This window comes from Chiloscyllium punctatum, chromosome 29 (genome assembly GCF_047496795.1).
Source record: "Chiloscyllium punctatum isolate Juve2018m chromosome 29, sChiPun1.3, whole genome shotgun sequence".
In the NCBI taxonomy this organism is placed as follows: domain Eukaryota; kingdom Metazoa; phylum Chordata; class Chondrichthyes; order Orectolobiformes; family Hemiscylliidae; genus Chiloscyllium; species Chiloscyllium punctatum.
Window position 1 is genome coordinate 72449068 of NC_092767.1, and position 25840 is coordinate 72474907.

Below are 25840 nucleotides of genomic sequence, written 5' to 3' on the forward strand. Positions count from 1 at the left end.
GTCTCAGAATGTTTACTCTTGTGAATTGTCCTGATGACTGAAAAGACAGAAATCTTTGACAAACTTTATCTACTGGCAACAATGATCAAATGCAAGAAAGCCCGTTGTGATGATCTGGAGACAAGACATCAAATCCCATCACTACAGCTAGGAAATTCAAATACACCTGGAATTAACAATGAGCCTTAGTGTTGGACCCTATTGTAAAAACCCACCCAGTTCACTAATATCCTTCAGGGAAGGAAATCTGCCATCCTTACCCAGTCTGGCCTACACATGACTCCAGACCCACAGCGATGTGGTTGTCCCCTGAAATAGCTTGAAAAAATGATTCAGTTATTGAGAATCTCCTCACTGCCTCACCATCGAAAGGGCAATAAATGTTGGCCCAGCCACATCCTGCAAATTAATTTTAATTATTTACATTATAATTGACAGGCAACTGGATCAGAAGCAAAACATTATGAATTGTCACATTTAATAACATAGAAACATAGAAAATAGGTCCAGGAATAGGCTATTCGGCCCTTCGAGCCTGCATCACCATTCAATAGGATCGTGGCTGATCATGCAATCTCAGTATCACGTTCCATATTTCTCTCCATACCCCTTGATCCATTTAGCCACAAGGATCACGTCCAGTTCCCTCTTTAATGTATCTGATGAACTGGCCCCAACAGCTTCCTGTGGGAGAGAATTCCACAGGTTCATGACTCTCTGAGGGAAGAATTTCTTCCTGATCTCCGTCCTGAATGGCTTACCCCTTATTCTTTGACGGTGACCCCTAGTTCTGGACTTCCCCAACATCGGGAACATTCTTCCCTCATCCAGCCTGTCCAGTCCAATCAGGATTTTATATGTTTCCATGAGATGCCCCTCCCATTATTCTAAATTCCAGTGAGTAGAAGCCCAGTTGATCCAGCCTTTCCTCAGAAATCACTCCTTCCATTCCAGGAATCAGCCTGGTGAACCTTCACTGGACTCCTTCAATAGCAAGAATGTCCTTTCTCAGACTCGGGCACTGCTGCCTCATAGCACAGGGTCCCAGGTTCGATTCCAGCCTCAGGTGACTGTCTGTGTGGAGTTTGCTCATTCTCCCCATGTCTGCGTGGGTTTCCTCTCACAATCCAAAGATGTGCAGGTTAGGGTGAATTGGCCGTGCTAAATTGTCCAGGGTGTTAGGTGCATTAGTCAGAGGGAAATGGGTCTGGGTGGGTTACTCTTCTGAGGATTGATGTGGACTTGTTGGGCCGAAGGGCCTGTTTCCCGTACTGTAGGGAATCTAATCTAATCCCCAACTGCACATAATACTCAAGGAGTGCCCTCACCAAAGCCCTGTATAACTGCAGCAAGACATCCTAACTCCAATCCTCTCTCTATGAAGGCCAGTATGCCATTAGCTTTCCTCACTTCCTGCTGTACCTCCATGCCAACCTTCAGCGACTGTTCCACCGTGACACCCAGGTCTCATCCCACCTCACCTTTCCCTAAACTGCTACCGTTCAGGTAATAATCTGCCTTCCTGTTTTTGCCACCAAGGTGGATAACCTTGCATTATATCGCACTTGCCACGAATTGGCCCCTCTCAGCCAGTCTGTCCAAGTCACCCTGCAGCCTCTTAGCATCCTCCTCACAGCACACACCTCCCTGGTCCCCAGTCCAAAGGAATCAAGGATATGGGACAATTGGGATGAGTGCACTATTAGCGGTAGTTATGTAGGTGCAGACCTGATGGACCTTCTCTGTTCTTTATGAAGCTACAAAGAGTGACCTCTGAGCACTCCCGGTTCGTGGGTCCTGATCACCAGAAACAGAATTCAGACGGAAACAGAATTGACGAAACAGAGAGTGTCCCAACTGAGAGGGTGCCAGGTCACTGGGTCACGGCAGCCCAACAAAACCCTTGGAGTTCCTCTCCCCAGTCCTACAACCCCGGCAACGCATTGTTCCGATTCCTGAAAGTTTCGGCTGTAATCATCACGGTCAAGTTCGATTTGGAATACTTCCCGAAGAGCGAGGGGTAGGGGATGCATGAGGAGACCTCCTTGAAGGCTTCCCAGAAGGCCTTGATCCTGAAGACGTAGATGACGGGGTTGATGACTGAGTTGAAGTGGGACAGAATGACCATGGTCAGCATCATGGACGTGGAGACATCGCACTCTGGGCAATAGAGTCTGATGCAGTGTAGGATATGGATCGGAATCCAGCTCAGGGTGAAACAGAAGAGGACGATGAAGAGTGACATTGCCGTCTGGAGCTCCCTATAGATAATCCTCCGGCGTTTCTCCTCTGCGCTGATGCCGACGTGTCTCTCGGCTATCCTCCGGATCTGCCGCTTCACCTCGAAGAATATCTTGGCGTAGATGACGAACATGGCAAGGAGGGGCAACAGGGTGCAGCCGAGGAAGTTGAAGTAGACCATGTAGCTCTCGTCGATGACAACGTTGAAGAAGCAGCCTCTGTCGGAGACCCGCACCTTGCGCCATCCCATCAGGGGCACCAGCCCAATGGCCACAGCCAGCGCCCACGTCGTGGCGATGGCCAGGCCGGCGTTCCCGGGCGTCACCAGGACCGGGTAACGGAAGGGCCTCAGGATAGCGATGTAGCGCTCCACAGCGATGGTGAACATGCCGAAGATGGACGCTTGAGTGAGGACCAGCAGGGTGCACAGCATGAGGACGCAGAGGTAGTAGCTGCACCGGGGTAGGCCGACGTCCGTCAGCAGGGCGCACGGGATGGCAATTGCCCCAACCAATATGTCCGCCACGGCCAGTGACACCAGGAGGTAATTTGTCGCCGTCCTCAGCTTCCTGTTCCTGGCCACAACAAAACAGATAAAGACATTCCCGAAAACGGCAAGGAACGCGGTTAATGCCTCTGCAATAAAATATCCAACGTTGATGGGCAAGGAAGGGTTGGTGCAATTGATCTCACTCTGGGACAGGTTTGACACATTCCTGACATAACCTGCCAATCCGTCCATAGTGAAATGAGAAATTCCTCTCCGCATTGACTCCTGCCTTAATTCCTCATGGCTCCTCGATGGTTTTCCAAATAGCTGTACACAAATCTTCAACAGGACGATTTAGGTCGTTCTGTTTTGCCCTTGCAGGGGATGAAAAAGGTACAATTTTAGAAGGGTGGAACTCCCACTCTACTCATTGAAAGTTCACAACATGGAAGCAGGGGGGCACCATTCAGCCCATTGTGTCTGTGGTTACCCAGGAGCTGTCCAACCTAATCTCACCTTCTAAGCAGTAGATTACTAGCCCCTTAGGTCACTGCTCATCAAGGAGATATCCCAACTAATTTTTCATGATGGGAACAGGTAATTAATTGTAAGCGTGTAAGGAGTTTATCATCTTTCTTTGATAAGGGAAAGCAACATTCAGTCAGAGAATTCTTTTATGTTATTCCCCCTTTAGTTCACCTTCAAGGACAATTGAATTCTTTCATTAAATCCCTACAGTGTGGTGACAGGCCCTTTGGCCCTACAAGTCCACACTGACCCTCTGAAGAGTATCCCACCCAAACCCATTCCCCTACCCTATTACTCTACATTTACCCCTGACTAATGCACCTAACCTACACATCCCTGAACACTACAGGCAATTTCCCATGGCCAATCCACCTTAACCTGAACATCTTTGGACTGTGGGAGGAAACCGGAGCATCCGGAGGAAACCCGCAGGGAGAACGTGTAAACTCCACACAGACAGTTGCCTGAGGCTGGAATTGAACCCGGGTCCCTGGTGCTTTAAGATAGCAGCGCTGACCACTGAGCAACCGTACCGCCCTTTTACAATGTCCTTCCAGTGACCAGTCTCTCATTGTGGTTTCGGAATGTTATCTGGCATGGTGTCCTTACAAAGATGCCCAAATCTTATCGGCATTTAACAGGCCCACCGTGCCTACAACTTCCAAGATGACGGGTTGATAATTGAAAAGTAAGGAATTATGATAAATCTGTATTGAACTTTAGTTTGATCACAGTTAGGGTCCTGCCAGTGCAGACGAGAGTTATCGGGATACTAAGGGTGGCACAGTGGCCTCACAGCACCAGGGACCCGGGTTCAATTCCAGCCTCGGGCAACTGTGTGGAGTTTGCACATTCTCCCCGTGTCTGTGTGGGGTTTCCTCCGGGTGCTCCGGTTTCCTCCCACAGTACAAAGATGTGCAGGTTAGGGTGGATTGGCCATGCTAATTGCTCATAGTGTTCAGGGATGTGCAGGCTAGGTGGGTTAGCCATGGGAAATGTAGGGTTACAGGAATAGGGTGGGTCTGGATAGGATGTGCTTCGAACGGTTGGTGTTGACTCAACGGGCTGAATGGCCTGCTTCCACACTGTTGGGATTCTATGATATTGCCTGGTCTGAAGAGTTGTACTTTTGAAGAGCGATTGGACAGAATGGGGCAGTTTGCCTCGGAATAGAGACGACTGAGAAATGGCAATATAAGACCAGAAGACATAGGAGCAGAAATTAGGCCATTTGGTTCATCAGGTCTGCTCTGCTGAATCATGGCTGATAAATTTCTTAACCCCATTCTCCTGCTTTCACCCCATAACCCTCAATCCCCTTGATACTCAAGAACCTATCTATCTCTGTCTTAAATATACTCAATGACCTGGCCTCCACAGCGTTCTGTGGCAATGAGTTCCATCGATTCCACACTCTCTGGCTGAAGAGGTTTCTCTTTATCTTTGACATGACTGAGATGGAAAAGATTATGAGGGTGATGGATAAGGTAGACAGGAAGAAACACTTCCCCTTGGGGGAGGGCCCAAAGACCAGGAGACAGGGGTAAAGGAGCAGGAGGCATAGAGGAGATCTGAGGGAACATGTTTTCATCCAGAGGGTGGTAGGAACCCAGAACTCACTGCCTGAAAAAATACAGCAAAGGCTGGTTTAACCTTTTAATGAAGCGGCATTTTCGATAACGCAGCACAAATTATATACCTCAACTACATTTAGCATATTGTTCTGTCCAATTATTTTTCAAAAACATATTTATCTCAATGTAAATATACTTCATTGTTCATTCAAAAGGCCACATGAAGTATCAATGATTCAATTTCGAGTCAATTTCTCCTCCAGCACCATAATGTCCAGTGAGGGTGTAAGTGAGAAGGCTGTCCCTTGTTAAGTTTTATTAAAGGCAAAGTTGAATTATTATTTAAGTGTCAATAAAGTATAACAGTGTTGTGTATAACTCCTGCATCATGTCTCTATAACTTAATGCGCGTTCTTACATTGACTATGCAGACCTCTTGATTGACAGACACATTCCTGGTCCTGTAGGTACTGGTTACTGAAAAGTTTACTGTCATTAAATGTGTATTTTTAATGCTAAGACACACAAGGCTATAGTCAAGACAGTGGTGCTGGAAAAGCATAGCAGGTCAGGCAGCATCTGAGGAGCAGGGGAATCGATGTTTTGGGCTAGAGCCCTTAACCAGGACCAACTGTTGGGAAATGGGATTCTAAGAGTTAGCTGACCATAACAGACTCGATGGGCCGAAGGACCTGTATCTCTGACACTATGACCCTGAGTGTATTGAGCTCTGGCCACCATTTATAAGAAGAATATCGAGGCCCTGGAGAGGGTATGGAGGAGATTTACCAACGTGAACACAGGAAATGCACCGAGCTAGACCTTAGGAGAAGATTTCCAGGCTCAGGCTCTACCCTCTTGGAAATAAAAGCTGGGAAGGGGGTGGAGAGTGACCTAGTGGAGGTCATTAAAATGCTGAAATGTTTCGATGGATTGGAGACAGAGAGTTCGCCCTCATGGTATAAGATAGGCTCCAGGAAATTCCCATCGGCAATCCAGCAGTATTTACCCAGAGAGTGGGGAGAAGGTGAGACTCGCTCCCACAGGGAGTGAATGGTGTGGGTTTAAGAGGAAACTGGATGGGCAGGTGATGGGGAAGGGAATAGAGATGACGACAGAGATTGAGAGGACGGAAAAGGGGAAGAGGTTTGTGTTTTTTTAAATTCATTCACAGAGACATGAATAAGGAAGGGTTTGGAGGGTATGGGCCAAACACAGGCGGGTGGAATAGTTTAGTTTGGGATTATGGCCAGCACAGATTGGTTGGGCCGAAGGGTCTGTTTCTGTGCTGTGTGATGCTACAGAGGTAGTCCCAGTGAGGGTGAAACTATCATCGATGTCCTTTCGGGAAGGAAATCTGCCGTCCTTATCCTGGTCTGGCCTACACGTGACTCCAGACCCACCGAAATGGAGATCAACTCTTAAATACCCTTAAGTGATCCAAGTAAACCATGTGGCTCAAGGGGCAATTGGGGATGGACAACCACTGCTGATCTAGCCATATCCCATAGAAGAACAAAGAAAAATATGCAGATGTTTGGGGCAAGATGTGGAAACTTGAAATGGTCCTGCATTGAAATAGAACCTTTCACACACTCAGGATGTGCCAAAGCAGTTTTGAGGAGTCATCACTCTTGCTGTTTTAGGAAACACTGCAAGTTCGCACTAACAGCATTGTGATAGCAAGCCGATAATCCACTCTCAGTGATTATTGTTTGAGGGATACATAGTGGTCAGAATACAGGGGCAAACTCCAATGATAAAAATCACACAACATCAGGTTATAGTCCAACAGGTTTAATTGAAAGCACTAGCTTTTGGAGTGCTGCTTCTTCATCACAACCACCTGATGAAGGAGCAGCGCTCTGAAAGCTAGTGCTTCCAATTAAACCTGTTGGACTATAACCTGGTGTTGTGTGATTTTTTTTAACTTTGTCCACCCCACTCCAACATTCTCATCTGCAAATCAAAACACCAATGAAATAGCCTACAGAATAGTTAACATCCACTTGGGAGGATAGATAAGGATTCAGTTGTGTAGTGACTATAATGAGGTCAGTCAGGTGGACCTCATAGAATCTGAGTTCCCTGATCGGGGCTGTTTACCTGGTCCAATCAGGGAGCCCTGGCTGACAAATAGAAACAGGAGGGTCAGAGGTTCTGTTCACTCTGAGAGCTGGCTCAGTGTTAAAGATTTTCCACATCTTTAATAAAGGATGATGGGATATCGGCCTCTGTGGAGTTACTTTGAGTTTGATGTCATACCCAACGGTCCCGACTGCCCTGGTTAGTGAATGTAGATGGCTAGAGTGAGATTTTAATCCACAGCCTTCTGTGTTGGAGGTGGGAACGTTTCCCACTGAGTCACAGGGCAATCCTGTTGACTGTGTACCTGTAATATCCTCCCTCTCTCCAGCACCCAGCCTCAACCTGGATGGCCACAGAACAAAGTCAAAGTCAAATAATGAAGAGCTTATGCCCAAAACATCGACGCTCCTGCTCCCTGACCAACACTTTTCCAGTGCCTCACCTTTTGACTCTGATCTCCAGTCCTCACTTTCTCATAGAACAGAGTCAGTTAACACCCAGAGCAATCAAATCTCTGAAAGGAAATCCCCATTAGATCTGGTCCTACATAGATTCTAAATTAAGGCAGAGTCTTACGAGGGCATCAGGCTGCTCTCTTGTTAGATGAGGAGAGACTTGGGGGTGGTCCTAGTCACAGACTCAGGATGCTGTAGGCAAGGGGAGAGGTCGTGGGAGAGTTCTTTCAGGTGGTCTCAGCCAACCTGAGAATTGAACCACACACTGTTGGCATTACTCTGTATTGTACACCAGCCATCCAGCCAACTGAGCTAACCAGCCCCTGGATTCTACTCCCAACATACCTGAACCAGAGTGAGGTCATGTTGCAGCTGTATAGGACATTGGTTAGGCTATTTTTGGAATATTGTGTGCAATCCTGGTCTCTCTCCTATCAGAAGGATGTTGTGAAACTTGAAAGGGTTCAGAAAAGATTTACAAGGATGTTGCCAGGGTTGGAGGATTTGAGCTACAGGGAGAGGCTGAACAGGCTGGGGCTGTTTTCCCTGGAGTGTCGGAGGCTGAGGGGTGACCTTATAGAGGTTTACAAAATTATGAGGGGCATGGATAGGATAAATAACAAGGTCTTTTCCCTGGGGTCGGGGAGTCCAGAACTAGAGGGCATAGGTCTAGGTTGAGAGGGGAAAGATATATAAGGGACCTAAGGGGCAACTTTTTCACACAGAGGGTAGTACATGTATGGAATGAGCTGCCAGAGGAAGTGGTGGAGACAATTACAACATTTAATAGGCATCTGGATGGGTATATGAATAGGAAGGGTTTGGAGGGATATGGGCCAAGTGCTGGCAGGTGGGTCTAGATTGGGTTGGGATATCGGCATGGGCAGGTTGGACCAAAGGGTCTGTTTCCGTGGTGTACATCTCGATGACTCTAAATTAAGGACATCTCACTGGTTTCATTACCCAAGTGCCTCCCTCCCAGAGGGCTATTTCCAACAGGTAAGGGGTGAACTGAAATTGCAGAATTGGCTGAAATTAATTTAAGTGTGCGGCAGACAGAACAACAAGTCTCTTACCTGCAGTTAGTCTAAACGAAACAGCAACACACACACAGCATCTGGCAAGAACTCATACTAGACACAACTTCCTTCTAATTAACTGGCAATCATTCTCTGATAAACTTGCTTGATTGCGTCAAGTTCTTGTTAATGTGTAACGGGTGCAGGGGATAATGTAATCTGATCAGACTGCTCCGGTGACACATATAAATTACACAAACTTTGATCTAGAGCATGGTGACGACAGCTGAGTGCTTCGGTTAGATTACCTATTTGAAAGCTATCCTGGAGATCCATTATTTTCTATAAATAAACAGCAAATATGAAATCGAATTCTGAAAATACACTAAAGCCGGTTGCCCGTCCCTGTACTTCTAGTAAGTTCTATGCATAAATTATCCAAATACCTTCAACAAATTTGAATGGGTAACTCATTGCTGAATCTCGGTATTGCTTTACATACCCTGAACTCCTTATTAGATTCCAGTCTCTAACTCACTCCCAGGTACCTGTTATTCTATATATAAACCCCCTGAACCCCTCAATTAGATTCCAGTCTGTAACTCACTCCCAGGTATCTGTTACTCTATATATAAACCCTTTAAACCCCTTGATTAGATTCTAGTCCGTAACTCACTCCGAAGGCTCTGTTCCTCTGTATATAAACCCCCTGAATCCCTTGATTAGAATCCAATCTGTAACTCATTCCCAGGTATCTATTATTCTATATATAAACCCCCTAAACCGCTTAATTAGATTCTAGTCTGTAACTCACTCCTGGGTATCTATTATTCTATATATAAACTCTCTTAAACCCTTGATTAGATTCCTGTCTATAATTCACTCCCGGGTATCTGTTATTCTATATATAACCCCCCCCCCCGAACCCCTCAATTAGATTTGAGTCTGTAACCCACTCCCGGGGTTATGTTGTTCTATATATTAACCACCCAGAACACCTTGATTAGATTCCTGTCTGTAACCCACTCCCAAGTATCTTTTATTCTATATATAAACACATTCACCTTTTGATTAGATTGAAATCTGAACTGTGAAGCTAAATATAACAAAGGATTTTGGTTACATTGTACTTCCTACAGTAGAGAATATCACTATCAAATATATAGAGCTGTTTGTCTCCTTTGAACAACAGCTCTTCTCCTGATTAAATGAACAATATAAAACTACCGAATGTTCAAGATACTGGCTGAGATGTTGCTCACACAGTGGGATGGCTTGTGCTTTCCTGTGTTGGCTAGTGGAACACTGGTTATGTTATTGAAATAATGGTGACATTACTGGAGTACTGGTTATGTTACTGGGATATTGGTTATGTTACTGGGATACTGGTTATGTTAATGGTGCTCATAATCTGGATAAATGATCTGCAGGCAAGAATTCAAATCCAACCACAGCAGCTGGAGGAAATTAAATCCACCCCAGGACATAAATCTAGAATCATGAGAAACATCTTAGTAATTGTGACAATGAAACAGTCTGATTGTCTTTAAACCCCATCTGCTTGACTAATGTCCTTTTGGGAAGGGGATCTGCCTGGGTTAGTCATGCTGACAGTGATGTTGCTCAATTGCTGTCTGCACTCACTCAGTTCTTGGGAAGGTTCACCACCAACCTCTGAACGCAATGGACAATGAGCAGCAGTGACTGAATGAACCTTAATTAGTTAGTTCATTTTAACTGGTTGGAAATAGTTTCTCTTTAGTTATCCTCAAAGCTCCCCCAGTCTATTCTCTGTCATCTACAAACTGATGGAAGGTGTCAATAGTGCTATCACATGATATCTAATCACCAATAACCTGCTCAGTGACGCCCAGTTTGGGTTCTGTCAGGGACCTCACTACAGCCTTGGGTCAAACATGGACAAAAGAGCTGAATTCCAGAGGGGAGGTGAGAGTGACAATCCTTGACATCAAGGCTACATTCAACCGAGTATAGCATCAAGGGGTCCTGCCAAAACTGGTGTCAATGTGTATCAGGGGACAAACTCTCTGCTGGTTGGAGTCACACCCGGCACATAGGAAGATGGTTGTGGTTGTTGGAGGTCAGTCCTCTCAGCTCCAGGACATCTCTGCAGGAGTTCCTCAGGGTAGTGTCCTAGACCCAACCATCTTCAGTTGTATCATCAACGACCTTCCCTCCATCATAAGATTCGAAGTGGGGATGTTCGCCAATCATTTCACAATGCTTTGCCTCCAAGCCACTCACCATCCTGACTCGGAAATATATCGCTGTTGACCTAGTGTTGCTGGATAAAATCCTGGATTCCCTCCCTAATGGCATTGTCCCTATACCCTAAGGACGGCCACAGCTCAAGAAGCAGTTCACCACCACCTTCTTCAGGGGCAATTGTGGATGGGCATTAAATACCCAACCAGTCAAAGAATTAGAAGGTAGCTAATTAGATTAGATTACTTACAGTGTGGAAACAGGCCCTTCGGCCCAACAAGTCCACACCGACCCTCTGAAGAGCAACCCTCCCAGACCCATTCCCCTACATTTACCCCTGCCCCTAACACTACGGGCAATTTAGCATGGCCAATTCACCTAACCTGCACATCTTTGGACTGTGGGAGGAAACCAGAGCACCCAGAGGAAACCCACGCAGACACGGGGGGAATGTGCAAACTCCACACAGACAGTCGCCTGAGGTGGGAATTGAACCCAGGTCTCCGGCGCTGTGAGGCAGCAATGCTAACCACTGTGCCACCCCAATGCCAGCACAGAAGACGCAATGGGCCTAGTCCAGGAACAGCTGATGCAGAGTTGATAACGTGTGCAGACCCCTGGATATGGGAGAGCCAACCCCATCACCATCTCAACAACAGCTTTCCAACCATTCTTTACCCTGGATCACGCCAACTAGTTGCCTGGGGCATATTGACCTTCTAATAACAAGGCGTTATAAGTCGACTCCTTTAAGAATCTCATGGTAGTGACCCAACCTCTGGACCAGAAGGGCTGCATTTTGAGTCTCAGCCGTAGTGCAGGGGTGCCGTAACAACTCAGAACAGGGCTGATTAAAAGTTAGCCCCTGTTTATGGAGGGGGGGGGGGGGGGTTCTCTGACTGCGCTGTGCACTCGCATCTAAAGTCGTCAAGGTCGTGTGATCAAAGTCAGACGCTGCTCAGCTCAATGAAGCTCATTCCGTGTGCGGTTTTAATGTGGAAGTAATGATCCTTCAGCAATCAGCACTGTGTCCAACACAAACACCCTGCAGAATGGCCGCAAAAAAAAAGATAACAATTCTGCAATGCAGGGGAGGGCAAAAATAGCGATTGCTGGAAAAGCTCAGCGGGTCTGGCAGCGTCTGTGGAGGAGGATGCCGCCTGACCTGCTGTGCTTTTCCAGCACCATTCTAATCTAGCATCTGTGGAGACAGAGCAACCAGTGTTGCTGCCAGACCCACTGAGCTTTTCCAGCAATCGCAATTTTTGCCCTCCCCTGCACTGCAGAATTGTTATTAACTTTTGCAATTAAACCTGTTGGACTATAACCTGGTGTTGTGTGATTTTTAACTTTGTCCACCCCAGTCCGACACCGGCATCTCCAAACCATTCTTATTTTTTCGGCCACTCTGCGGAGTGTTTGTGTTGGACACAATCGTGGTTGCCAGACCTGCTGAGCTTTTCCAGCAATTTCTGTTTCTGACTCTGACTTACAGCATCCACGGGTCTTTCGGGTTTTCCTGTTGGGCGACATACAAAAGCTCCCCCACTAGCCCTGAGGAAAATCTGTTGCATTAAAGGAAAGAAATTATTACCGAATTTTAAAACGTATTTGCACAGAACATCCCATGGACCACTTCGGGGTGGGCGGGTTATCATTATTTTTGAGCATGTTCTCTGCTGGGTTTGCTTTCCTCCCACTTCGCCAACTCGCCGAGTGTACTGTTCCCCTGTTAGTCTGTTGATTTTTGAGTGTTTGCCTCCTGCTGTTTTCTCACACTTTATCCTGTCATTTGACAGTCAAATCGAGGCATGGTATCCAAACCAAGTGCACTTCACCTGCTCCCTCTCTCATGCCGTGAACAGACAATACAATGGTGAGAAGGTCGAGTCACCATAGTCTGACCACACCATAGGGCTGCTTGCTCATTAGAGAGAGAGACAGAAGACAGACAGAGAGACACACAGAGAGAGAGTGTGAGAGAGGGACAGATAGAGAGAGACAGAGAGAGGGAGAGAAAGAGACAGAGAGAGAAAGAGCGACAGAGAGTGAGAGACAGAGATAGAAAAAGAGAGAGAGAGACAAAGAGAGAGAGAGTGTGAGAGAGACAGAGAGATGAATAGGGAGTGGTGGTTTAACCTGAGGCTCACCTCTCCTCAGGTGAGGGGGGGGGCGGGGGGGGGGCGGAGAAGAGTCCTTCATGGTAACCACAGTAGGTATACATTATTTGGAGGTGCCGGTGTTGGACTGGGGTGTATAAAGTTAAAACCACACAACACCAGATTATAGTCCAACAAGTTTATTTGGAAGCACTAGCTTTCGGAGCGCTGCTCCTTCATTAGGTAACAAGCGGAGGAGGATCATAACAAAAGATCATGCAATTAAATCATTCAATATAAAACCTTCCACTTACTTCACTGATTGGAAAGTGTTTTGAGATATCTGACAGTCATGAATAGGGCCAAATAGATGCAAATCTGACTGTTTTTTTAAACAGCAGAGAAAGAAGCCTTTTTCTTTATTCATTCACAGGATGTGGGCATCACTGGTTAGGCCCAGCATTTATTGCTAAGCCCTAATTGCCCAGAGGGCAGTTGAGAGTCAACCACATTGTTGTGGGTCTGGAGTCACGTGCAGGCCGGACCAGATAAGGATGGCAGTTTCCTTCCCTGATAGACATTAGTGAACCAGGTGGGATTTCCTGAAAATCGTTTCATGGTCATCATTAGATTCTTAATTCCAGATTTTTATTGGATTCAAATCACTGGGATTCTGCTGCATTGAATTCCTTGGATCCAGGTAATCAGGGTCACGTCGATGGAAGCTCTCTATTGATTAAGAGTTCATCAAACGAGTCCAGCTGAGGTCAGAGGGTCCAGTTTATAATTACAACAATTTAAATAGTGTCACAGTTAGCTGATTTATCCGCAGGCTTGAGTCTCCCAGTGTATCACTGTGCTTGGCATTGTCTCCGGTACCACACTGTGGGGTAAGGTGCTAATCACTGGGATCCTGTTACATTGCTTTGTTTATTAACCATCCTCTAGCACGCCATGCCGCTGGATTTCACCCAGAAAATGGGGAGGACATAGACCTCACCACCACAGGGGGGCACTGAGTTGAATAACATGGATACGTTGAGGGGAAGCTACAGTGGTATTGGAGACAATACCAAGTGCAGTAATATACTGGGAGACACAAGCCTGCGGATAAATCTGCTGTCTGTGACACTTTGTTTAAGTTGTTGTAATTATAAACTGGACCCTCTGACCTGAGCTAGACTCGTTTGATGAACTGTCAATCAATAGGGAGCTTCCATTGACGTGACCCTGATTACCTGGATCCAAGGAATTCGAAGCAGTCCGATATTCCAACATGGAAATGTTGAGGCAGAATGGACTCAGTCGGAATGTCTGGCTGAGCTGAACAAAGGCTGTTCACTCTTTTCGTTCTCTCCAAGTTCAGTTAGCAGCTGCTTAGATACCAAATGACTGCTTTATCATTCTATGAAAATCAGCTTTGATGATTCATGTTTTAACTTATCAAAGGACTGCTCTTTCTCTGTTATTGAACAGTGAACTACCTTTTCCCACTTATTGACCTTCTGCTTCCGGCTTCTCTCTATATTCTTTTGTCTAAAGATCAGACCCTGGTTTCCTTCTGTGATTGAACACCAATAGTGCAGTTAGCATGATTGGGACTGTGAGTGTGAACATGCTTTTCAATGTGTGTGAATGTGATTGTGCATGTGTGTGGATGTACGTGTGTAAATGTGAGTGTGTGTGAACATGCATGTGAATGTGATTGTGCATGTGTGTGAATGCACATGTGTGTAAATGTGAGTGTGAGTGTGTGTGCAGGTTTGGGTGGATTGGCCATGCTAGATTGTCCCGTAGTGTCCAGGGATGTGCAGGGTTAGCCATGGGAAATGCAGGGTTACAGAGATAGGGTTAGGGGTGTTCCTGAGTGGACTGGTGTGTCCTGTTCCTTAAAAGGTTTCGATTTGATGATTTGGAAGGCAAATGAAATGTTGGTGTTTATTGCAAGGGCAATGGAATGGAAAAGTAGAGACGTTGCATTGAGAATTGATGAGGACACATCTGCATTGTCCTTACTTCAGGAATGATGTAACTGCTTCAGAAACAGATCAGAGCACCTTCACTCCATTGATTCCTGATTGTCCCATAAGAAAAGATTGGGTTATTTATGGCCTCGGTTATTAGATTAGATTACTTACAGTGTGGAAACAGGCCCTTCGGCCCAACAAGTCCACACTGACCTGCCACCCACCCATACCCCTACATTTACCCCTTACCTAACACTACGGGCAATTTAGCATGGCCAATCCACCCTAACCTGCACATCTTTGGACTGTGGGAGGAAACCGGAGCACCCGGAGGGGACCCATGCAGACACAGGGAGAACGTGCAAACTCCACACAGTCAGTCGCCTGAGGCGAGAATTGAACCCGGGTCTCTAGCGCTGAGGCAGTAGTGCTAAGCACTGTGCCACCGTGCTGCCCACTATTCTTTGACATGAGGCGATTTGTCATTGGTGAGGCGAACATTCATTACCCATCCTTAATTGCCCCCAAACTGAGAGTCTCACTCGGTCATTTCAGAAGGCAGTTGAAATAATCCCATCACTGTAGATCTGCAGCTATCTATAGGCCAGATCGGTTACGGATGGCAGATTTCCCTCTCCACAGGGCATTAGTGAACTGGCAGGGGCTTTTAACACTAATCAATGGTAATGTCATGGTCACCATCACTGAGACTATCCTTTCGATGCCAGTTTCGTTAAAGAGAATTTAAAATCCCACCAACTGCCATGGAGGAGGTGGGTCTGGGTGGAATGCTCTTTGGAGGGGCAGAGTGGACCTGATGGGTTGAATGGCCTGCTTCCACACTGTAGGGATTCCATGATTGTATAAGCCTCCCTCTGTTCCTCTGGGATAGTCTACCCCTTTGAGCGTCCTTTCCCTGATCTGCCTTGATCTGACCTTAAATGATCTGGAGGTGCCGGTGTTGGACTGGGGTGGACAAAGTTAAAAATCACGCAACTCCAGGTTATAGTCAGACAGGTTTATTGTGGAAGCACTAGCTTTTAGAGTGTTGCTTCACAACCACCTGGTGAAAGAGCAGTGCTCCAAAAGCTAGTGCTTCCACATAAACCTGTCGGACTATAAGCTGGAGTTGTGTGATTTTTAACTTTGTCCTTAAATGAACCAGTGTTCTTTTGTAACGCTCCCTGGGACATTTCATTATATTGAAGGCGTCACAAAAATCTAAATTGTTGTTAACCTTTTGATTTTTCCTCAACGTCGCTTGCAGCCCTGGACTGGAGATTAATCTTCAATCATCAGATACCTGAGGGCAGTCCTGTTATAGATTTTTATAGCTAGTATTTAAGCTAGCCCAGTATTTATTGCCTATTCCTAATTGCCCAGAGGACAGTTAAGAGTCAACCCCATTGCTGTGGGTCTGGAGTCACATGTAGGCCAGACCAGGTAAGGATGGCATCTTCCTTCCCTAAAAGACATTAGTATTTCCTGACAATTGGCAATGGATTCACGGTCATCATTATGATCCCGAGACAGCACCTTCCAAACCCCCAACCGCTTCCAACTCGAAGGACAAGGACAGCAGATACATGGGAACACCACCTCCTACAAGTTCCCCTCCACTCACCATTCCGATTTGGAAATATATCGCTGTTTCTTCAGTGTCGCTGGGTCAAAATCCTGGAATCCCCTCCCCAAGGGCATCGTGGTTCAACCCACAGACCGCAGCAGTTCAAGAAGGCAGCTCACCCTCACCTTCTCAAGGGGGGCAATTAGGGACGGGGTTATAAATGCTGGGCCCAGCCAGCAACACCCATGTCCCACAAATGAGTCAAGAAAAACAATTATACCTTGAAGGGAAGCTCAATTGCTACCATCTGCTGTAGCAGGATTCAAACCAAGACCATTAGCTGGATTTCTGGATTAAAGGCCCAGTGACAGCACCACTAGGCCATCCCTGCCCCTTCACAGCAGTGTTTGTTTTCATTTTGTTTGCAGTTGTAGGAAGCAGAGCATGATAACTGAGCCTCTCAGCAAGTGTTGATTGAACGGGCGCTGCATTTACATAGAGCCCGGGTGCTGTTGACACAGCTGGGTTTCCGAATTCAATGCTCTGCCTTTGACAAACAGGCCAGCTGATAGTTACCAGCTGCTGTCAGCGCAGTTCCCAGGCTTCACCGCTTCACTCGAGATCTCATGTGGGAGTTGGAATATTATTTCCTGGCCTGTGGCTGTTCTCACTTAGCGAGCAGGGCACAGTCATAATGGGCCAAACGCCTTGTTGGGGTGGCACAGTGGTTAGCACTGCTACCTCACAGTGTCAGGGACCTGGGTTCAATCCCACCCTCAGGTGGCTGTGTGGAGTTTGCACATTCTCTGTGTGGGTTTCCTTCCAACGATGGGCAGGTTAGGATAGATTCTTCTGGTCTGAAATCAACTGGACGTGTTGGTGTAACACTAATCCAGAGCATGAGGTTAATGCCGCAGGGACAAGGGCTCGAATCCCACCAAAGCCGACAGTGACATTTCAATTCAAAAAAAATCTGGAATTCAAAGTTAACTTAATGACAAACCGTGTGCCACTGTCATCAAAAATCCATCTGATTAACTAATGCCTTTTAGGGAAGGAAATGTGCCACCATTAATATCGCTCAGAGGGATGTGAAACTTTGGAATTCCTTGCCACAGAGAGCTGTGGGGACAGAGTCCTTGTGTATGTTTAAGGCTGAGATCGATTCTTAATCATTTGGGGAAATCAAGGGTTATGGGGAAAGAGCAGGAAAGTAGACATTAAAAATGTTGAATCGGCCATGATTCTATTGAATGGTACAGCAGGCTCGAAGGGCTGAATGGCCTCCTCCCATTCCTATTTCTTCATTTCTGATTGCCTTGTGACTCCAGTATTGTGTACAGTTCTGGTCGCTGCATTATAGGAAGGATGTGAAAGCTTTGGAAAGGGTGCAGAGGAGATTTACCAGGATGTTACCTGGTATGGAGGGGAAGGTCTTATGAGGAAAGGCTGAGGGACTTGAGGCTGTTTTCATTAGAAAGAAGAAGACTAAGAGGTGACTTAATAGAGACATACAAGATTAGATTAGATTCCTTACAGTATGAAAACAGGCCCTTTGGCCCAAGTCCACACTGACCCTCTGAAGAGTAACCCACCTAGACCCATTCCCCTACCCTATATTTACCCCTGACTAATGCACCTAACATTATGGGCAGTTTATCATGGCCAGTTCACCTGACCTGCACATCTTTTTGTGTGTGCAGGCCATTTAAATTGGCCATGAAAATCAAGATGATCAGAGGATTAGATAGGGCGGACAGTGAGAGCCTTTTTCCTCAGCTGGTGATGGCTAGCTTTAAATTGAGGGGTGATGGATATAGGATAGACCTCAGAGTTAGTTTCTTTACTCAGAGAGTAGTAAGGGTGTGGAATGCACTGCCTGCAACAGTAGTAGACTCGCCAACTTTAAGGGAATTTAAATGGATGAAAATGGAATAGTGATGGTTCGATGGGCTTCAGATTGGTTTCACAGGTCAGCGCAACATCAAGGGCCAAATGACCGGTACTGCGCCGTGATGTTCCACGTTCTATGTCAGACCACAGGAATGTGGTTGACCCTTGACTGCCCTCTGGGCAATTAGGGACGGGCAATAAATGTTGGGCCGAGCCAGCGACACCAAAGTCCTACGAACACATTCTTTTAAAAATCATGAGAGGCCAGAGGCTCCGAGATTGTATGCCTGGCTGATAACCCTAACACGGTTGTTGGTGTGGTTCTTCGCGCACTCGGTCATGTTCAGTATGTGCTGCTCAACAAATGCAGTGAGCTGCTGTGATCCACAAAACACTGCCTGAAGGGGGCAATGGAAACAGATTCAGTCGCAAAAAGGAATTGGATCGAGAGGAAAATATGCAGGGCAATGGCAGAGGTAATGGGAGCAATCTGATGGAGAGCCCAGCAGTGGTACGACAGGCCAAATTGCCTTCTTCTGCGTTCATTGTCTGGATTCAACAGGGTTGCACATTGAAGAGTGAAAAGGCCATCCCATTCTCCCTGACCAGGTACATTTGTGAAATACTCCACGCCCCCAAGGCTCGGCTGGTTTATTTGAATATGGAACAAGAGAGATGTAACTGAACCGGCAAAAACAAAACAATCCCCAGCATGCAGACGGAAACACTCTGACAAGGCTGTTACTGCTACTGCCTTTGTGAAGCAAATTGTGGAGTATCGGATCCCACCCCTCCCCCAGACCCCACTTCCAATTTTCCTGCGAGAGAAGGAGATGACTCGGGTCAGTATAGAGTCAAGAAAGAATACTACAGCACAGGAACAGGCCCTTCGGCCCAATATGTCTGTGCTGACACATGATGCCTTTCTAAACTAAAACCTTTTGCCTCGACGTGGTCTGTATCTCTCTGTTCCCTGCCTGTTCCTGTGCCTGTCAAGGTGTCTCTTAAACGTTGGTATTGTATCTATCTCCTCTTGCAGCGCATTCCAGGCACTTACCACCCTCTGTGTGAAAAAACCTGCCTCTCACATCTCCTTTAAACCTATCCCCATTTACCTTAAACCCATGTCCCCCAGTCATTGACATTTCTACCCTGGGAAAAAAATACACTGACTATTCATTCTATCCATGCCGCTCAGAATTTTGTAAACTTCTATTAGATTGCCCCTCAGCCTCTGACATTCAAGTGAAAACAAACTAAGTTTGTCCAATCTCTCCTCGTAGCAATTACCCTCCAAATCCGACAACGTCCTGGTAAATAATTTCTGTTCCCTCTCCAAAGCCTCCACATCCTGCTAGTAGTATAGGGACCAGAACTGTACACAATGCTCCAAATGGGGCCTAACTAAAGCTCTATACAGCAGCAACATGCCTTGTCCATTTTTATACTCTGCTCCAATCAAACATGCTGCATGCCTTCTTGACCAACTTATCTCGGTGTTGCCACGTCCAGGGAACTGTGGACCGATATTTCTAGATCCCTCTGCATGTTGATACTACTAAGAGTTTTGCCAATCCCTCTATATTTGCCTCCTGCATTAGATCACCCAAAATACATCAGCCTGCATTTGTTCAGATTAAACTCCATTTACCATTTCTCTGCCTAAACTGGTGTATCCTCTGACAATCCTCCTCAGTATCCACAGCTCCCCCGGTCTTGGTGTTATCAGTAACCATGCTCATCAAACCACCTACACCCTCCTCCAAATCATTTAGATAGATTACACACAACAGCACTGATCCCTGTGGAACACCACAAGTCAGAGATCTCCAATCTAAAAATCACCCTTCCACAACTACTCTCTGTCCTCTAAGGTTTGGCCAGTTCTGTATCCAGGTAAAAACAATGACTGCAGATGCTGGAAACCAGATTCTGGATTAGTGGTGCTGGAAGAGCACAGCAGTTCAGGCAGCATCCGAGGAACTTCAAAAATCAATATTTCGGGCAAAAGCCCTTCATCAGGAATAAAGGCAGTGAGCCTGAAGTGTGGAGAGATAAGCTAGAGGAGGGTGGGGGTGGGGAGAAAGTAGCATAGAGTACAATGGGTGAGTGGGGGAGGGGATGAAGGTGGTAGGTCAGGGAGGAGGGTGGAGTGGATAGGTGGAAAAGGAGATAGGCAGGTAGTACAAGTCCGACAAGTCATGGGGATAGTGCTGAGCTGGAAGTTTGGAACTAGGGTGAGGTGGGGGAAGGGGAAATGAGGAAACTGTTGAAGTCCACATTGATGCCCTGGGGTTGAAGTGTTCCAAGGTGGAAGGTGAGGCGTTCTTCCTCCAGGCGTCTGGTGGTGAGGGAGCGGCGGTGAAGGAGGCCCAGGACCTCCATGTGCTCGGCAGAGTGGGAGGGGGAGTTGAAATGTTGGGCCACGGGGCGGTGTGGTTGATTGGTGCGGGTGTCCCGGAGATGTTCCCTAAAGCGCTCTGCTAGGAGGCGCCCAGTCTCCCCAATGTAGAGGAGACCGCATCGGGAGCAATGGATACAATAAATGATATTAGTGGATGTGCAGGTAAAACTTTGATGGATGTGGAAGGCTCCTTTAGGGCCTTGGATAGAGGTGAGGGAGGAGGTGTGGGTGCAGGTTTTACAGATCCTGCAGTGGCAGGGGAAGGTGCCAGAATGGGAGGGTGGGTTGTAGGGGGGGGCATGGACCTGACCAGGTAGTCACGGAGGGAACGGTCTTTGCGGAAGGCGGAAAGGGGTGGGGAGGGAAATATATCCCTGGTGGTGGGGTCTGTTTGGAGGTGGCGGAAATGTCGGCTAATGATTTGATTTATGTGAAGGTTGGTAGGGTGGAAGGTGAGCACCAGGGGCGTTCTATCCTTGTTACGGTTGGAGGGGTGGGGTCTGAGGGCGGAGGTGCGGGTTGTGGACGAGATGCGTTGGAGGGCATCTTTAACCACGTGGGAAGGGAAATTGCAGTCTCTAAAGAAGGAGGCCATGTGGTCTGTTCTATGGTGGAACTGGTTCTCCTGGGAGTAGATACGGTGGAGACGGAGGAATTGAGAATACGGGATGGCATTTTTGCAAGAGGTAGGGTGGGAAGAGGTGTAATCCAGGTAGCTGTGGGAGTCGGTGGGTTTGTAAAAAATGTCAGTGTCAAGTTGGTCATCATTAATGGAGATGGAGAGGTCCAGGAAGGGGAGGGAGGTGTCAGAGATGGTCCAGGTAAATTTAAGGTCAGGGTGGAATGTGTTAGTGAAGTTGATGAATTGTTCAACCTTCTTGTGGAAGCACGAGGTGGCGCCAATGCAATCATCAATGTAGCGGAGGAAGAGAGTGCGGATCCCATGTGTCTTCACCTTTGGTATCAGCCTGCCATGGGGGACCACGCTGCCTTCATTAATCATTGTGCGAGACATGACCTCCCTCCCAAAAAGCCACACTGTCTATCAATAACAAGCCCATATTTTCCCAAAGTAAATACTAAACCTTGAAAATCGGTAAGTAAATCCTATCCCTTAGAATCTTCTCCAACAATTTCCCTGTCACTGGCAGAAGGCTCATTGGACTATATTTTCCCAGATTTTCCCTGTTACCCTTCTCAAACAAAGCAAGAATGTTGGTTATTCTCCAGACCTCTGGGAACTTTCCTGTGATGAAAGAGGAGATAAAGATTTCTTACAAGGCCTCACCTGCCTCCCTCAGCATTCTGGGATAGATCCCATCAGGTACTGGGGCCTTGACCACCTTAACACTTTTTGAAGCAGCCAACACCCCCTCTGGTTTTGGACAATTTACTTTCATGAAATGAAATTGTGAAGGCAGTTTGTAGATTTGGGGGAATGAATAGAGTTCCATCCATGACCCAAAATGTCCTTTTGCACAAATCATGTGGGCTGTTTCCTTCCAACACATCAACTCCACTTCCTCCAACATTAACATCCTAGACTCAAAGCCTGGGATCTCTATGACAGTCACTACACTATTGTCCTTCAAGGACCAGTGGGGCATTTTGCTGATTTGAGGTAATTCAGTTTGCTCTAGAATCACTGATTCCATATAGTACACCTAAAAGCCGTTCAGCCCATTGAGTCTGTAGTGACCTTCTCAAGAGCAACCCACCCAGACCCATCCTATCCCTATAACCCTGCATTGCCCATGGCTAATCCACCTAACCCACACATCTTTGGACTGTGGGAGGAAACCAGAGCACCTACAGCAAACCCACGCAGACACTGGGAGAATGTGCTAACTCCACACAGACAGTTGCCCGAGGCTGGAATCGAACCCGGGTCCCTGGCGCTGCGAGGCACCCCCACACTACAGCTTACAGGGAAAAGCATGAGTCAGTGGTATCTCAGTGAGTTGTTAAGGGACAGTTTTTCTTTGGGAGGCCAATGATTAGACAATATGCAGTAGAGAAACAGAATTGATGGCTCCTGCTTGATGCTCAGATTCTACCCGGGCTCCAGCCAGCTCCTCTCCATCCACTACTGGAGTGGGCAGTACAGACAAGATGGACGAATGAGAGGAGCTGACCTGGGGGTTGCAGTGAGAAAGAGACTCACAGATTCCTGTAGAGAGAGGAGGAGAACTTCTTCAAGGTAGGCATCCTTGCAAGAGGATTCGCAGTGAGGTTAAAATCAATGAGGCAAAAGTGAGGACTGCAGATGCTGGAGATCAGAGTCTAGATCAGAGTGGTGCTGGAAAAGCACAGCAGGTCAGGCAGCATCCAAGGAGCAGGAAGATCGAAGTTTTGGGCAAAAGCTCTTCATCAGGAATGAGGGCTCCTGCCCTAAACGTCGATTCTCCTGCTCCTCAGATACTGCCTGACCTGCTGTGCTTTTCCAACACCACTCTGATCTAGACTCTGATCTCCAGTGTCTGCAGTCCTCACTCTCGTCAAGATGGACAAATGGCCTCCTCCTGTACCACAGAACGTCTGAAGTGGAGATGGTGGAGAGTGTCAGGTTCCTGGGAGTGACAGTCACCAACAATCTGGCCTGGTCCACCCACATTGATGCGATGGTCAAGAAAGCACAACAACTTCTCTACTTCCTCAGGAGGCAAAGGAAATTCAGCATGTCCACAAAGACTCTTACCAATTTTTACAGGTGCACCATAGAAAGCATCCTATCCGGATGCATCACAGCTTGGTTCGGCAACTGCTCTGCCCAGGACTGTAAGAAACTACAGAGAGATGTAAACACAGCCCAGTCCATCACCAGCCTCCCATCCACTGCCTCCGTCTAGACTTCCCACTGCCTTGGGAAGGCAACCAACATCATCAAAGACCCCTCCCAACCCGGTTATACTCTGTTCCACCCTCTTCCGTCGGGCAAAAGATAGAAAAGTTTGTATAAACATACGAACAGATTCAAGAACAGCTTCCTCCCCGCTGTCATCAGGCTTTTCAATGGACCTCTCAAATGTATATTCTGATCTCTCTCTCTCTCTCTGCACCATCTCTGCAGCTCTAACTCTGTATTTTGCACTCTCTTCTGCTACCCTGCTCACCTTGTGTGGTACAAGCTGCCTGGTTAGCACTCAAAACAACACATTTCACTGTAGCGAGGGAGATGAGACAATCAGACTCAAACACTCATTTTCCCTCTTACTTCCACGTGGAGATTCCTTGCCAACACTCTGCAATGAAGCTCCAAGGCTAATACCCTGCGCATTGTAAACTCTCCCCAAACCTTCTCTCTTTGGCTCACATTTTCAGGATAAACATAATCTCTGCACTTCCCCACACCTGCTCAGTGTCCTGTTTTGTCCTCATTATTGTCCAATGTTTTGAAGCCATTCCTGTATTGAGACAAAATGAATAAAAAAGTACAAGTTTGTCAGGATCTTAAGAAACATATGCAGGACAGAGACAGCACAGGGTTAGATACAGAGTAAAGTTATCTCTACACTGTCCCCCATCAAACACTCCCAGGACAGGGACAGCACAGGGTTAGATACAGAGTAAAGGTCCTTCTAACAGTCCCCATCAAATATGCCCAGGACAGGGACAGCATCGGTTTAGAAACAGAGTAAAGCTCTCTCTACACTGTCCCCCACAAAATAATCTCAGGACAGGGACAGCACAGAATAAGGGCAGTCTGAATCTTTAGCCTCGCTGTGGGCATTTGGAGCGTGAAGGGGAGGAAGTGGGAAATTTGCAAATCCGGAAGTAAATAGGAATAGGGCAGATTCAATATGTAGACATTGTACTCAGATGACTAGCCATTTGGATACAGAACTGGCTCAAAGGTAGAAGACAGAATGTGGTGGTGGAGGGTTGTTTTTTAGACTGGAGGCCTGTGACCAGTGGAGTGCCACAAAGATCGGTGCTGGGTCCTCTACTTTTTGTCATTTACATAAATGATTTGGATGTGAGCATAAGAGTTACAGGTAGTAAGTTTGCAGATGACACCAAAATTGGAGGTGTAGTGGACAGTGAAGAAGGTTACGTCAGATTACAAAGGATCTGGACCAATGGGCTGAGAAGTGGCAGATGGAGTTTAATTCAGATAAATGCGAGGTGCTGCATTTTGGGAAAACAAATCTTAGCAGGATTTATACACTTAATGGTGAGGTCCTAGGGAGTGTTGCTGAACAAACAGACCTTGGAGTGCAGGTTCATAGCTCCTTGAAAGTGGAGTCGCAGGTAGATAGGATAGTGAAGGCGGTGTTTGGTATGCTTTCCTTTATTGGTCAGAGTATTGAGTACAGGAGTTGGGAGGTCATATTGCAGCTGTACAGGACATTGGTTAGGCCACTGTTGGAATATTGCATGAAATTCTGGTCTCCTTCCTATCAGAAAGATGTTGTAAAACTTGAAAGGGTTCAGAAAAGATTTACAAGGATGTTGCCAGGGTTGGAGGATCTGAGCTACAGGGAGAGGCTGAACAGGCTGGGGCTGTTTTCCCTGGAGCATCGGAGACTGAGGGTTGACCTTATAGAGGTTTATAAAATTATGAGCGGCATGGATAGGATAAATAGACAAAGTCTTTTCCCTGGGGTCGGGGCGTCCAGAACTAGAGGGCATAGGTTTAGGGTGAGAGGGGAAAGATATAAAAGAGACCTACGGGGCAACTTTTTCATACAGAGGGTGGTATGTGTATGGAATGAGCCACCAGAGGATGCGGTGGAGGCTGGTACAATTGCAACATTTAAGAGGCATTTGGATGGGTATGTGAATAGGAAGGGTTTGGAGAGATATGGGACAGGCGCTGACAGGTGGGACTAGATTAGGTTGGGATATCTGGTTGGCATGGATGGGTTGGATCGAAGGGTCTGTTTCCATGCTGTACATCTCTATGACTCTATGAGTGAGGGTTAATCATCAGTGAGAGCTCAGTGTAAACTCATTCCTTTTCCACAGGCTTGAGTGCTGCCCCCTTGTGCTCACCCCAGCTCACAGCCGTGCTTTCATAAACGTGTCTCCCTTTGATCAGCTGCCCTGTGCAAACACTGGCAGCTCAACGACTAGTCCAATCAACCTGCTCTGATAAGCTGGGCTCCTCTTCATTAATTGCCACTTATCATGAATTGCAATTAACTTCTCATCACAAAATATCAATGCATTTTCCATGCCTTAATTTCCAGTCTATGTGACTATTTTCTCTTGGTGACATGTTCCATACTGTTGAATGTCTCCACCTGGCAGGGTGTGCGTCTATGTATGTTTTGTCTATGTGTGTCT

At 46.8% G+C, this 25840-nt stretch overlaps 1 pseudogene; it reads right to left on the bottom strand.

The window, feature by feature from the left end:
- Positions 1–441: 441 nt before the first annotated feature.
- Positions 442–3102, bottom strand: LOC140454556 (adenosine receptor A1 pseudogene; annotated as a pseudogene).
- Positions 3103–25840: the final 22738 nt, after the last annotated feature.